Source organism: Apis mellifera, linkage group LG14 (assembly GCF_003254395.2).
Source record: "Apis mellifera strain DH4 linkage group LG14, Amel_HAv3.1, whole genome shotgun sequence".
Classification (NCBI taxonomy): domain Eukaryota; kingdom Metazoa; phylum Arthropoda; class Insecta; order Hymenoptera; family Apidae; genus Apis; species Apis mellifera.
Window position 1 is genome coordinate 7,996,038 of NC_037651.1, and position 15,273 is coordinate 8,011,310.

Sequence of the window (15,273 nt, forward strand, 5' to 3'; positions counted from 1 at the left end):
CGGAATTAATTAAACGGCATCGCATAACGTGCCCGCCAATCAAAAATTTCGCGTTCTTGCAACGTGTTACGTATCCATCTTTCATTCCGCAGATGATCGACGAGCAATCATGATTCAACCGTTTCTTCCGATCGAAAATTTAAATATATATATATATTCGTCTTCGTTCGGCAAACGAGACAACAAGATAACAACAAGTAGATTTGAAAATATGAAATCGAAATCAATTATTTCCAGTAAGGAGTTTCCATTCGATGATTTAGATTCGACAAATTAATTTTAAAAAAATTACATATATTCTTTTTCGATTGAAATTGAAAATAAAATCGAACAAAACTATCCACTCTGATTCTTACACTCAAATCAGTGAAATTCGCCTTGAAATAATTCCAAAAATAAGAAATTTCCCTTCCAATTTTAATTTCACGAAGTGCGAGCAACTGGAAAGATACAAACCGATCCCGATAAACCCTGTCCAAATATTGACTCGTTCTAATCCGTCTTATCATTGTTCCGTGATTTCGTCGGAGACAAAAAAGAAAAACAACACTCTCGATTGGAGAAAAGCGTGGAAAATTTCGATCGAACGAAATTGTTCCCCGTGCCGTTAATATTCCTTTTCCTTCTGGCATCGAGTTGTAACCAGGTTACAACCAGCTTTTAGCTGCGACAGTTTCGAGAGGCGGACGAGATTTTCCGATCGGGCGACGCCGAAGTGAAAGGTAATCGAGAAAAAGGTAACGAGTTTCTTTGCCGGGCCGGCTGATAAAGAGCGCGAGATCGGCGATAAAACTCGTTCAACGCGCGATTTTACTCGTCGTTCCACAAATTAAGTCGACCAAAATCTTTCCGATAAGATGAAACCTCGTGAAGGGGAAAAAAAAAAGAAATACAAAGTTTGGAATCCGTGGAGGGGAATGGCCGAGCTTAATCGAACGAGAAATCGATAGAAGAGTGATAAAAATGTTATCCTATTTGGACACGTGTGTTTATCTTTGCCTTTTTAACGAACCCTTTCCTATCAAGTTTCCTCCATCTGTTTCCACGTCGCTTGTATCGAAATTCACCTGTAATTCGAATCGTCGAATACATCTGATATCTCTTTTTTTTTTTTTCGATAAAAACGCTTTCGTCCAAAAGCGTTGTGTTTGAAGAAAGAACCGTTTGTCTGCTCGCTCGATTTACGCCGGCCGAATCCGGGGAGATTAAATTATACCGTCCCCGGTATTTGGAATATTTCCCTCGTTATCTAACTCGCCTACTCGTTTCCTAAAGATTTACGAACCCGCTCGCGACTTAACTCCGTTTTGCGAATCGCTACACGTTGCGATACGACTACTCCTTCATTCCACCGATTTCCACGAAAATTGCGGCGCCATTATCGCCTTCGTTGATTTTTCTCTCCTTTAAGTAACAACTTTCCATCATAAATCACGGAGGAGGAAGGAAACTTAAGTCACACCTGAAGATATAACAATTTTTCATCTCCTTGGTCGATGACGGTGTTGACAAATAAGAGGAGAGGGACAGAAGCAGAAGCTCGATATCGTATCCGTGTTGGGGCGATAATAACGGAATGAAACTCTTCGCTATCTTCGCTCCGTTTGAGCGGATACCGTTGCATTGCGAGCAATCTTGTTTTTTTTTTCAACTCGCAATTACCAGACCCATTGTTTCGAAACTCTAATCTCAAAGTCGCACACGCGGATCTCCCCGTGTAATAAAAAACATTTGCGCAAAAATTCTCATTCTCGCGATTGCTATTCGCGACCAATCTCCACAAACGTTCTTCGAAATTAATTTCTCTACATTTGTAGAGAGACAAAATCTCTTCGAGACAAAAGAGCGTATATGTTAGGAGAGATAGAGTGTCGTTGGGTAGAGAGGAATTCTTAAGGTGAGGCAGAAATTCTGGAGGAAATGGTTCAAGTTCGAGGGAATAAATTGATTGAATATCCTCCCGATTGGATGACGCGGCCATTCCTTGATCGTATCTCGGGCTGTCCATCGACAGGGGACCGATATTAAAACGAGGAGGGGAGAAAAGAATCAGGGTGTTTTGAATATCCGCGAGAAATCGTGACGAAAAGATATTATCCGTGTTGATTTTATTTTTGTGTATATTGAAATTACTTTTATTCCATCATCATTGACGACAAACTGGGATGGGAAAAGATCGAAGAGAGAGAAAGAGGAGAAATCGTTCGAACCGATGCTTCGAGGATCTTAACTGCAATTATTATCTTTGATGAATTAATTATAAGTATGTACAAGTAAATAAGAGAGAAATATATTATATACACTTTGTGGGATTCGAAGAGAAAGATATATTTTTTCTCCCATGGTTTTTAAAATTGAAAATTGATCGAAGAGGGAGAAAGAGGAGAAATCGTTCGAATCGATGCTTCGAGGATCGAAGTAATTGCAATTATTACTTTGATGAATTAATTATAAGTATGTACAAGTAAATAAGAGAGAAATATATTATATACACTTTGTGGGATTCGAAGAGAAAGATACATTTTTTCTCCCATGGTTTTTAAAATTGAAAATTGATCGAAGAGAGAGAAAGAGGAGAAATCGTTCGAACCGATGCTTCGAGGATCTTAACTGCAATTATTATCTTTGATGAATTAATTATAAGTATGTACAAGTAAATAAGAGAGAAATATATTATATACACTTTGTGGGATTCGAAGAGAAAGATATATTTTTTCTCCCATGGTTTTTAAAATTGAAAATTGATCGAAGAGGGAGAAAGAGGAGAAATCGTTCGAATCGATGCTTCGAGGATCGAAGTAATTGCAATTATTACTTTGATGAATTAATTATAAGTATGTACAAGTAAATAAGAGAGAAATATATTATATACACTTTGTGGGATTCGAAGAGAAAGATACATTTTTTCTCCCATGGTTTTTAAAATTGAAAATTGATCGAAGAGAGAGAAAGAGGAGAAATCGTTCGAATCGATGCTTCGAGGATCTTAACTGCAATTATTATCTTTGATGAATTAATTATAAGTATGTACAAGTAAATAAGAGAGAAATATATTATATACACTTTGTGGGATTCGAAGAGAAAGATATATTTTTTCTCCCATGGTTTTTAAAATTGAAAATTGATCGAAGAGGGAGAAAGAGGAGAAATCGTTCGAATCGATGCTTCGAGGATCGAAGTAATTGCAATTATTACTTTGATGAATTAATTATAAGTATGTACAAGTAAATAAGAGAGAAATATATTATATACACTTTGTGGGATTCGAAGAGAAAGATACATTTTTTTCTCCCATGGTTTTTAAAATTGAAAATTGATCGAAGAGAGAGAAAGAGGAGAAATCGTTCGAATCGATGCTTCGAGGATAATAATTGCAATTATTACTTTGATGAATTAATTATAAGTATGTACAAGTAAATAAGAGAGAAATATATTATATACACTTTGTGGGATCCGAAGAGAAAGATATATTTTTTCTCCCATGGTTTTTAAAATTGAAAATGTAAATGGGAATAATTTGAACTCGTAAAATCGATTAGGGAAAAGTTGGGAAAAGTTGAAAGGGGAAAAGTTTGTTGGGTAGAGAAGTGAGGGAACTCTCGCTCTTTTTACGAGATGTTAAGTCTCTGTAGGTTTATATCCTTTTCTTTCCTCTTTCCCCCTCCTCTTCTTTTCCCGCGTTAAAACGTTTCACGCTCGATCGTGGAAAATGTAAAACAGATCCCGAATGTCATTCACAAATAAAGAAAGAAAGGGAGAAAGAGGGGTAGAATTTTCAGAAGAGAGAAAGAGAATTTGAAAGCGAACGCAAAGCGAATAAAAATCGCGTCGTATTTTATTTAAAAAAAAAATCGCTGATCGAGAACAAATTTAAACCGCTATTTCGTAATCAAAAATTTGCAGAGAGAGGATAAAATCGGGAATAAATTTATCCGAATAACTAATTAGCCGCGTCTGCATTTTTCACTCCTCCGCTTATAAAGCCACGTTCCAACGATTAACTCTTATCTCGTCCACCTGGCGAGCGATGTTAATAAGGCCAACTTCCCGTATGTAATCCGCGTAGAATGTGGGCGTGATACGAAACGAGTGGAAAAAAAAAGGAAAGAAAGAAAGAGAGAGAAGGAAAAAGAAACGCGAGGGAAAAAAAAGAATGGAACGAGGGCGAATCGCCTTCGCCACCATTTTTACGTACGAGTCTTGTTAAAACGTACCTGGCCTAATAAATCGTACATGGAAATAGAAAAAGCGAGATTCGAGGAATTAAAATGCAACGAGGGAGAACGAATTAACGCCGACCGGAGGAAAACAAATTCTTAGATTAACGTCTCTTGACTTGACTTTTTCTTCCTCCATCCACGTGAGAAAGAAAGGAAGAAAGGAAGTAAAGAAGAAAGGAGAGGTGTAAATTTCATTACGCGAGGATCGTTCGTTCCTCTTACATAGCCGCGTACGTTTTGCATTTTGAGAGAGGGAAAAAAAGAAGAAGAGAAAGATAAACAAATAAGAAATTCTCTTACGGAGAGAGAGAGAGAGGGGGGGTGAAAAAAATTGAAAGGAATTTTTCAACGAACAATGGATATTAATCTCGCCTGTTCTTTTTTCCCTCTCGTTTCTCGCGAAACGTCGTTTCCATGTAACTCGCGTAGTAACAGCAGAATTTCTTTCCTCCTTTTTTCTTTCTTTCCCCTCCCAAGTCCAACACCCGCGTCTCCCCGCGTAAATTTCTTTCGACATCGCGCGGCAAAAGTTCGCAAATTGATTTGAAAACCTTGGCGCGGATCCCCTTCGTGCGAAACTTGACAAACTTCCTTCCTCGAGGAACATCTCCCCGCGTTACGAAAGATGGAGAGAGAAACGCGCTAAGGCGACGAGTAACGACGCGTTTCGCGATTAATAACCGCGAACGGGGACGCGTTTCCTCGATCGAGATTTTTATCCATCTCTCGGCCAAAGGAAGGAGAGACGAGGATATTCGCGCGTCTCCTCGTTCTCTTTCCCTTCGAGGCAGTTTTCTCAGTTGGAAAAATAAGGAGGGGAAAATTGGGAGGGGGAGAAAGGTTGGAAGAATAAGTTGGTGGAAAGAAACTCGACGGTTGTTCAATTCGACGAGAGGAAATTCCTGTACGAACCTCGTTTACATCGGCCAAGTTTTCCAATATCGAGATGAACGGACTTAATACACCTGCAACCACCGAAATATTTCGCGGTGAAGTTGAGGGAGGACGAGGGGAGGAGTTAAGAAGAATGGAGCAACTTTGTCGCTCGCGAAAAATTGTTGTCGAGCCGCTTCTTCCACTTTCTTTCTTTCAATTTCTCCAGTTTTAGGTGTTTGGAATTTTAAATTTGGACCGACCAATTAATTCTCCCTTGTAAAGCACAAATTTACCCTTCCAAGTCCGAGTTTCGAGTCTGGCCATTTGAAAAATTATGCGCGACGAATATTTTAATTATCCAATTCCAACGAATTTGAACGGAAATGAAAATTGGGAAAAAAAGAAGGGAAAGGGAAGGAAAAAGAAAAAGTTGTCGGCGATTGCGTCACCGGCACACTAACTATTTACGTCTCGATTACGTTTCGAGGAGCAATATGTCTCACTTTCGAAGCGGTGAGGCGCGTATCCTCTTGATTATACTTTATCTCGTCCGCCTACGCCATCGATATTAAGACGAACTGCCGTTGCATCACGTGCACACCTAGCGGATACTCGACACCCGCGCCGTTTCAATCGCTTCGTTCTCCGATCATCCTCCGCGATCTTTCTTTCCGCGTCATTGTTCCTTAAGGTCGCCTTAAGATCGAAAGGAAAGGAAAAAAGGAAGAGAAAGAGAGAGAGAGAGAAAAGGGAAGAAAAAGGGAGGCAAAAGTGTACAGTTACATCTCGCGATGTAGTGGTAAGTAGAAGTTTGCTTACAACGTCGATAAAAATTTTCGCACCATCTGCAGAAACGCGATTAACAGATTCTGGACGAGGCGAGGAAGTGGACGATAAAAATTTTTACTCGGAGCGTGCCGCTTCGATTATCGTCGCCCCGAACGAGAAATTTTCCCGATAATAAAAGACGATACGCGCTGGCGGGATTAAAGGAAAATCTCTGGGCGGGCGGAAAAACAGGCAGGCGGCGTCAGCAGTGTGTAACCGTGATAAAACTATGGAATAGACAATAAAATCCACCCTTCCTATCCTATCTATATATAAGAACGATTTTAAGGGAACGATCGGGAAAAAAGAGAGAAATAGAAAGGTCGAGAAGTAGGGGAAACCCGATGATTGTTACAGGTCGAGACTAATTGAATATAAATGATCGATGGAATCGTTTTAGCGCGGAGAGGGGAAAAAAGGAAAAGATAAAACAAAGTTGATTTTGCCGAGTGTGAAACGTTGGAAAATGTGAGAATTCAGACAGGTGGATCCGATAAGTGGTCGTGTAAATGCAATTTATCGAACATCGTCGGAGACGCGTGTGCGAAATCGCGTTGGAAAGGGAAAAGGGAGGGAATGATAGAAAAAGGAAGGGAGAAAAAAGCAAAAGTAAACTCTCGGCGCAAAATTTGTGGAAAAATTTAGGGAAGACGAAAGACCTTGATTCACTCGGTTGTACTTGAAACTTGTTAATGTTTAGTAATTAGCGCGGGCGAATAATCATCGACTGTTCGTGATGCGCCATCCGAACGACAAACGGGGTCTAATTAAACTCTCTCTCTCTCTCTCTCTCTCTCTCTCTCTCTCTCTCTCTCTCTCTCTCGTCGAGTCTCCATTATCCCTCGTTTTACCGAATCGGCGGAAAAATTGGCCTGATTCTCGTTTTTTTCAAAACGTTTCTGCGGGATCATAAGTTGAACGAGCCTGTAATTTTGCCTCGACATAGATCCAATCTAACATCTCTGCTTATTATTGAAAATTGTATGCACTGAATAAAAAAAAAAAAGAAAAAAGCACGAGAAGTTGATCGATTCTGTACGTCTCGATCGAACGGAACAAACAATGAAAAAGTGAATTAGAAGCAAAATCATTCGAATTGGAAAAAATAAAAGAGAGAGAGAGAGAATGAAAAGCATGGAGCGCAAAAACTGATCGATCGGTCGCTTCGGCTCACGGTTGCTTTCACTTTTATCGCGCGAAAAATCACCCTTCCTCTTCAACTGTGAAAACAACTGCAAACAACACCGCGCACACAACACCGAATCAAAAAGCGAAAATAAATTTTCGTGTCGCATACCTGTTCTCGCACCAGTCACGTGGCCGCTCACGTAGATCGCTGCAACGACGAAGGTGGACAGACTTCTTGGATCTTCGTCCGATCTTCGTATTCCGCGTCCTCCCTCGTGCTTCTGTCCGATCTTCACCGAATTTTCTGCGAGTGAGAAAGAATAAAATGAATTTTGAGAGAAAAATTCTTCGATCCAGTTTATAAATAAACGATATTCTAATTTATTTCCCCAATTTATTCTCCCAAAAGATTTTCCACTTTGGTCGAAATTGTCGAAAGGAAAGAAGACTCGACATCGAGCCACGATACAATTTTAATTCGCAGAGTTTGCTTCCAAAACGCGCGCCTCAAACCATCCAAAGCCCCCGAGAGTTTGAGGAAGAGGCGGGGGAACGTTTTTCCGATAACTTGCTCGAGATAATGGTCGAATGGCTACCATTTAAACACGACGGCCGGCTGAATAACCCAAGCAACAACGCGACCTTTAGAACTTTCTCGCTTTTCCCCTCTAACCGGAATCGTGTTTACTGCGAAGATGCGCGACTTTCACGATTCACTCTTCAATTACGCCTTCGTCTAATCGTGCCATTATGCAACCGTGTAATACACGACACTCCCAAGTCGTACGACTTGTTTCACTTGTCGCGTTTCAATAATCCAGATATATACCCACGACTCATCCGATCGAGTTTCCATTCTCGGGTGTTGATATTGAAAACAAAAAAAAAGAAAAAAGAAAAATACCGGAGCGTTTGTCACGGATAAAAATAAAAAGATACTTCCAAGGAAACTGCGAGTTAACTCTGAACTGCGAAGAAACAGAATTCGGGGCACGGAGAGAGAGAGAGAGAGAGAAAAGTGGCGTAAATCAGCTCGTTTGTTACAACGCGTCCATTACCACTCGTAAAAACTTCTCGCGAGAGATTCGACGATTTACGATGTTCGATCTACCAGGATGATACTTCGTTTCGACTGCACGGGTTTCGATATCGTCGCAAATCTTCCACGCCAGTTAACCTATGCGACGTCACAGATCGACTTTGAAGTTGCGATGAGACGTGGCGAAGTGGAAGACCGGTGTTTGTATCTTAGAAACAGAGAAGTCCGAGGCGCATGCCTTATCACCACGCAAATAACCGTAAAATTACCGGCATTATGCAACGAACCACTCGGTGGTTCCCTTGTGACAATGTTACGTACGAGAATTATCAAAGCGACAAATAAAATTAGCCTATTATTTATGAGCGGAGGAAAAACGAGCGTCGTTTTCTTACAAAAACGCGAATTTTTCTCAATTACGCGAAGATACGCTCTTTTATCTCTCACCGTTGATAATTGTGATCGCACTAATTGCAGGTAGCCTCTTACGTCAAAGATTCACGAACGAGCACGCTTTCGATCGTGGTAATATCTTTTTTATGGAAATATCGTTAGGCGATCGAGATAAGAGGCCTCTCCTCCTCGGCTGGTGTCGAATCGCAAAACGACGTGTATTTTTTTACGAATTACCGCCTCTGAAATAACCGCTACGAATGTCGTTAATGGATATATTTCGCGGATTTATGCAAGTCTCGAAGTTATTAAAGTAACGAGAGTCTGGCAACTGTTACATCACCGGTGTACAAACGAGGTCCATGGTTATCGGCGCGACAAGAATTAACGCGAGGTATAGGTAAACAGGTAGGCGAGATCGACTCGTCGACCATAATAAACACGCGACCGTTCGTAATTTTCGCTCGACTCTTATCGCGAGATAAGCGTATCAGACGCGCAACAATCTATCGTAACAATGTAGGGACGTGTGAAAACGGAATACCGAGAATAATCGATATTTACTTTTTTTTTCTTCCACGCGTAAACGTTCCACGCGATAGATACGCGAGGAAAGGAGACGAATAGTTATATGAAACGCAATAAATACGACTAAATACGCAATAGACGAAAGGCTCGACGATACGCGATAAATCAAAACGAACGTACCGACGAAGAAAAGGAAGAAAGTGTACGGGCAACGGTGATCCGATGTAATTTCCCTCTATTTGAATTTCAACAAGCTTCGATCCAGTTTTTCGCACGATCACGCGAGCACGCGAGTTGGACGACGCGTCGATGCACCTGTTCACAATATTCGGCGAAATATAAAATCGTAAAACGAGGTATCAGTATCACGCGAACCGGTCGGGTGAAAGTAACGAAGGCGGCACGAAGAAGCACGTGGCACGACTGTTCTCGAGAAACCCGTAGCGAAACGATGTTCACGCGACGAGAGCTCGCTGCTCACTGACGCGGTGACGCCGCGCAGGGTGGCTTTACCCCCTCTCCGCGCTCTCTCCCCACCACTCCGCACCGGCCCGCGTAGAATAACTCATCGGTTTCGAGCGACGGTTTCGAATTGTTCGTATAAATCCGTATTCACTGCGAATATTTTTCACGTTTCTTTCCCTCCCTTTTTATATTTTCCTTTCTTGTTTTTACTCTTCGTATCGAAATGGAAAGCTTATTTCCGATTCGATAAACGAAAATTATTATATAAATTGATAATTATTAAAAACTCTTTTTTAAAATAATCGAGGTAAATTAATTATCAATGTGTCGTCGATTTACGATTGTGAGATTCTATATCAAGAAATAAGAATAGGATTATCGTTGGAAAATTTTTCGCGTTTCACGTTTTCGAGTTGAAATTAATCTCGCAGTTACAAAATTACGAACGATCCTTTTGGCTGTCTGTGGTATTCTATTGTGCGCCAGTTACATAAAATTACGCAACCGGCAAATTAAATTTTTTATTGCGTATTTTTCAAATGTTTGCAGCTTCCTGTTTAGAAGAAAAAAGGAAATATTGAATAAAGTTGCTCGTTATAAATAATTATGTAATTTTCATGAATATTTATATAACGATTTTGAAATTTCAAAAAAAAAATAAAATAAAACATACATTTTACTTGATTTCTTTTAATTATTCAGCCACACTGTGTTATAAATTTCAAAATATCGAGTATTTTTTCATTAATATTCCCTGACAATTAAGCAAATTTCGCATATAGAAAATGCGAAATGCGACAATTGATAAACAATTGAAATCGATAAATGTTAAAAGTTTTAAACTTCTTCGAAAAAATACGAAGCATCGTGATTAAATTTAGTTTTTTCTTTTTTTTTTTGTAATTTTACACGAAGAAATTTATCCTATCAAACCAAGAGCGACATAATTACGAATCAATTATCGTGATCAATTACAATCCTCCCTACACGCAATATATCCCCCCCCCCCCTTCCCTTTATTAACGATATTTCTACAAAACGTAGAAAATGAAAATCCAAGAAAATGCTCGTTCGACTCTCTCGTTCAAACAACGGCATCGACTGCATCATCCCACCTAACTCGACAATCCTTCTCCAAGTCCCGAGTGAACCGAGACAATCTCCGGTTGGTATATCCAGTCGCGAGTCGTTAATCAATTTAAGCCGGCAATCTCGATCGACGAGGAGACACGGCGGGGCTGATTCGAGAGCGTAATTAATACGGAGCGGTTGTTCCACCCGACCGTAGGGCGTAGTGACGACGAGATAGGAAAGGGAATAACTCGAATCCAGATGACGATTCTGACCGATGAGAAAGGCGACTCCGAGGGGAGGAAGAGGAACCGGCGGTAAATGCAAACGACTTGACCCGACCCGGGCGAAGATCGGATCGAGACAAGACACGTACACCGCTCGCTGCGAAACGCTGCCCTCCCCACCGTCCAATCCAAACGATTCTCTTACGTGGAACAATCCGGCCGAGCAATCGTCCCGCGCCATAAGAGCGCATCGGCCGCACAAAGGAAAGATCGTGGCCCCCGCACTGTTGCAAATTCAATTACCAGCCGGTTATTAAGCGATCGAGACACCTCTCGCCTTTTGTCTTCATCTCTTCCCTTCCTCTACTTCTCCCTCTTTACTTTTTCGCTCCATTGTTCGATTCCAGAATACTCTCGAGAATATCCTCGGGTCGGATGTTATTTTCGAGAGATGTGCGTGAGAAGTAAAGCGACGATAATTCGATTCGATTCGATTCGATCGATGATCGTCGAGAGGAAAGGGTTTTGAAAAAAAGAAAATACGATTTTTCGCGAGTAAAAGTTCCGGTTTTCAGAGTTCGATAAAATTGTTTTTTCGAGAAAAGACGCAAGTTAAAGGAGCGGGGAAATTTTGAAATAGACCGATTTAGCAGAGGGATGGGAAAATATTTTTCCATCCAGAAAATCAGAATTTAACGACTCTAATCTAGATTCATAGAAAGGATATCATTATTCAAACAGGCTACGCCAACCCCATAAATTATGAATCAGCATTTAGGCACCTTTTCAGAGGGTACGATATAGGGGAAGGGGGAGGAAAGGTGGAGAGGAGGATGCACGAACGACAGATTCTTATGCTGATCTGCCAGGCAAACAGCCCTAAGCGGCCAAATTTTTGACCGGTTCGACGAAATTTTAATGTTTGCTCGAACTAGTCTGCATACCAAACATCGATCAAGATTCCCTGCAGACGTTTCAACATCCACTGCGCCCAAATTCGTGCATTTCAACGTGCGATTCCATCTTTTCAACATTATTCCCTAAAACGAAAAAAAAATAATAATAATAATAATAAATGAAACGAATAAACTAGAAAATATGATGATATTTGTAACTTGTAACTCGTCGAAGCATATCTGGAATGAAATTTGGTATTCAAATTTCAAAAATACAAATTCCTCGTGAAATGATACGCAAACATGGATAATCGACGTTTAAATGAAAATAGAGGAAGGTTAATAAGGAAAAAACGTTTAAAAAATAGGCATCAATCACGATGATCGATCAAAAATTTTAACAGCCATGTTTTGTCACCTGAATAAACATCGTGTTTACCGTTTTCTGCTACGATCCATTATAAAAATTGACTCGACTCGATAACGAGCTGGATAATAACGAAAACGATAATTCGCAGAGATAAAAAAAAAAAAGAAAATTAAAAAGATACATCATTTCCATTCAACGAAATGCGAATTCCTTACCAGAAACATTGAACGAATCGTTTAAAAGGAATTATTCTTAATTCTTCCTATCTCAACCTCGTTTCATACGACTCGAATATCTATGAGAAAAACACAAGGACAGAAAAACACTTAATAAATAAATCAGATAAAATATGTACAGAAGAAACATTCGATTCTAAATTTGATCACGTCCTAGAACCGAATCCCCTTGCCTCTAATTCCTAGATCCTTCGTGTCTAGAACCGAGGAAAGATTCTCGAGGGAACTTCGAGAAGAAGAATTCCCGATGAATCCTCGGTAAAGAGTTAGGGGGGCAATGGTATCCGGTATCTCGGTGTGTCGGGCCGAGGAAAAAGGAAAATAAGGAGCATACGTACAGGAATCCTTGGAGGAACGGAATAAAATCGTGATTCTAACCGGTGTAATCTCTCCTCGATGGGACGACAGGTGGATATCGCGGTCGCCTTCTTTTTTTTTTTTTTTTTACGACGAAACGTCTTTCCATATTTTCCTTCCCTTCCCTTCCTTTTTTTTTTTTTTTGATGACACCGCCTCTCAAAGTTTCACGTCAGACGCGCGCAGGGATACGAGCAATTTAAATTTAATGCCCTTTTTTACATCCACCCTGCGCCACGCGCAACCCCTCGTCACATCCTCCCTTTCACTCGCTCCCTCCGTCTCCATACTCGTATCCACCGCCCGCCCGCCATTCCCTCCTCGCGCGATCTTTATCTCCACAGATTGCCCGACTTCCAAGGGAGCAACCACGACCACTCTTTTCGGCTCTGAGTTTGAAAAGAGGAGGCGACCGCTCGCTCCCCCGGTGGCCACAGAGATCGATCTAGATACCGCTGTGTCAACTAGCTCCGACAAACAACTCGTCCAAATTTGTATTTTTCTTTCTTTCTTTCTTTCTTTCTTTCTTTCTTTTTTCCAGCACACGTGGATCACGGAGGGGGTATAGAGACAGGACAGGAATGGGGTCGCGAGGGGCAGGTGAGATTTCAGAACGGTCGAGATCGACCCTGAGGCCGATTCCACGAACCGTAGATAATATTGTTTCGGGTCTATGGGAGGCTGCGTTATGTAGGGTCATTGCATAATGAAAAGGCCTTTCTCCAAGGTTCTTTTTTTTCTTCTTCTTTTTTTGTCTATTTTCGTATCGCGAAGAGATAGCAAGAAATAGCAGCTTTCCAGCAATTTTTGGAACAAATTGTATATTTGTCGATGTTATTTAAATAGAATAGTGTTGAGACGATGTTTATCGCGAGACTAATTTTAACTTCCTTTTCGAGGTAGACATTAACGTTATCTAAAAGTGATTTGAGGAAAAAAATAGAATGTCGTTGCTGTAAAAACTCCTTAACTTGCGAAACTTACATTGTTTCGTTCGACGATAATTTTCAGATAAGGATCTCGCCTCGTCAACAACGAGGATAATCCCGGATCCGGGATTAAATAGTGGAAGGAGATTTCGAGGAAACACGTATCAGGAAAATTGACCAAGACGGGAAAGAAATGTTCGTAGGAAACGTTGAACAATTCGGTCCGACGTGACAAGTTTCGAGGAAGAAAAATTCAGCTCGAAACGAGATTGTTTATTCAAACGCGTCCCCTCGCCTTCCAGGAGAAGAAAACGGTGGAAACCGGTGGAAATTCTCTGAAATTCACGTTTCACTCGTACGCACGATTAATAAATAACACGAATGGGAAGCTGGAATACCGTATATATATATATATATACTCGTATTATAGAGAAGAAAAACGATCGCGCGAGAAATAGTCGCGAGAAACTGCCTCCATTTCCCCTTGATTGCGAATAACTCTGTGAAACTGCCTGTTGACACGTGTCCAAGGAGTCGCGATAACCCGCGTTTTTTTTATTAAAAAAAACCTTGCACACATTGTCCGACCGAGCAAATAACCGGATCAAAAATTTCCCCGCAGAAGAAAAAGGATGACGAGCGAAGATTAAAAATTTTTAAAACTCATCGATCGATGATGGCGGAGGAAAACATTAACAAAATATATATATATATATCGACCATTTTCGAAAAATTGGTACGGGGCGGAGATTGCGAGCGTTTCCCATTAAAATTCAAACCATTTCCTCGATAATCGAATTTCGCATTTTCACAAAATAGTTGCAGCACATTTTATTAAAGATAGGGAAAAAAAAAACAACGAACGAAACACGTCAATGAGTCGAACGTATGCGAAATGAAAAGTGACGAAATATCGTAGGACAAAATTCGAGGGGTGAAAAATTACGCGTGTCGCGATTCCACAGAGACATTTCCCACGCGTAATTTCGGTAATCGAGCAATATCGTAAAAAAAAAAAAAAAGAAATATTATTAATGTATACGCGTATAACGTTCAATTTACGATGAGAAATATAATTTAACCGAACTCAACGAACCGTTTATTTCGATCAAATTTTTCTTCTTCGCGCGTATTAAACTCTCGGGGAGCAAGTTTACGTATATTTATAGAGATTATCTTTTCTTTAATGACGCGCTATAAAAGCGTTTAAGTTGATTCTAAAGATTAGTTGGCTTTGAAATTATTATTAATTTCGGGGGAAAAAAATACGAACGAACGAGGCCAAAATAAGGAAGAAAAACTGACGACATGAAAAATAACAATTTTCTAGATTTTCTTACGTGTGTATGTGTGTATACATATACATATATATATATATATATATATATATATATATATCTCGTGAGATTGCTCCGAAACAGAACGAAATTCCGCGATGAATTATTCACGAAGATATCTCGACCACGAAAACACCGGTCAACTACTTTTTTTTTCTTCTTCTTCTTTTTTCCCCCTCTATCTCTATTCTCTCTTCTCGAGACGTGAAATTAAAAAACCGGGCCAGGAATAGAAACGCGTTTGAAGAAGTTTTGAAATTTTCGAGAATTCAGATGCTTGCAACAACCGTCTACTTGTAACTGTAGAAATACTCGAGGCGAGGAATATTGGAATCCGGGGTTGCGCGAGAGACATCACTGTCTCATGCATGCG

The 15,273-nt window shown here is 40.3% G+C and overlaps 1 protein-coding gene across 3 annotated transcripts in view; it reads right to left on the reverse strand.

The window, feature by feature from the left end:
- The window catches only part of LOC726697 (coiled-coil domain-containing protein 137), a 58,530-nt gene that overhangs the window by 37,071 nt on the left and 6,186 nt on the right, over positions 1-15,273 (reverse strand). For 2 of the 3 annotated variants that reach the window (XR_003306092.1, XR_003306094.1), the window contains one exon: positions 7,222-7,356. The gene's annotated coding sequence lies outside the window, so the exon portion shown is untranslated. Of the gene's footprint in view, positions 1-7,221; positions 7,357-10,980; positions 11,816-15,273 lie in introns of all 3 variants that reach the window. The other variant, XR_003306093.1, reaches the window with a different exon arrangement.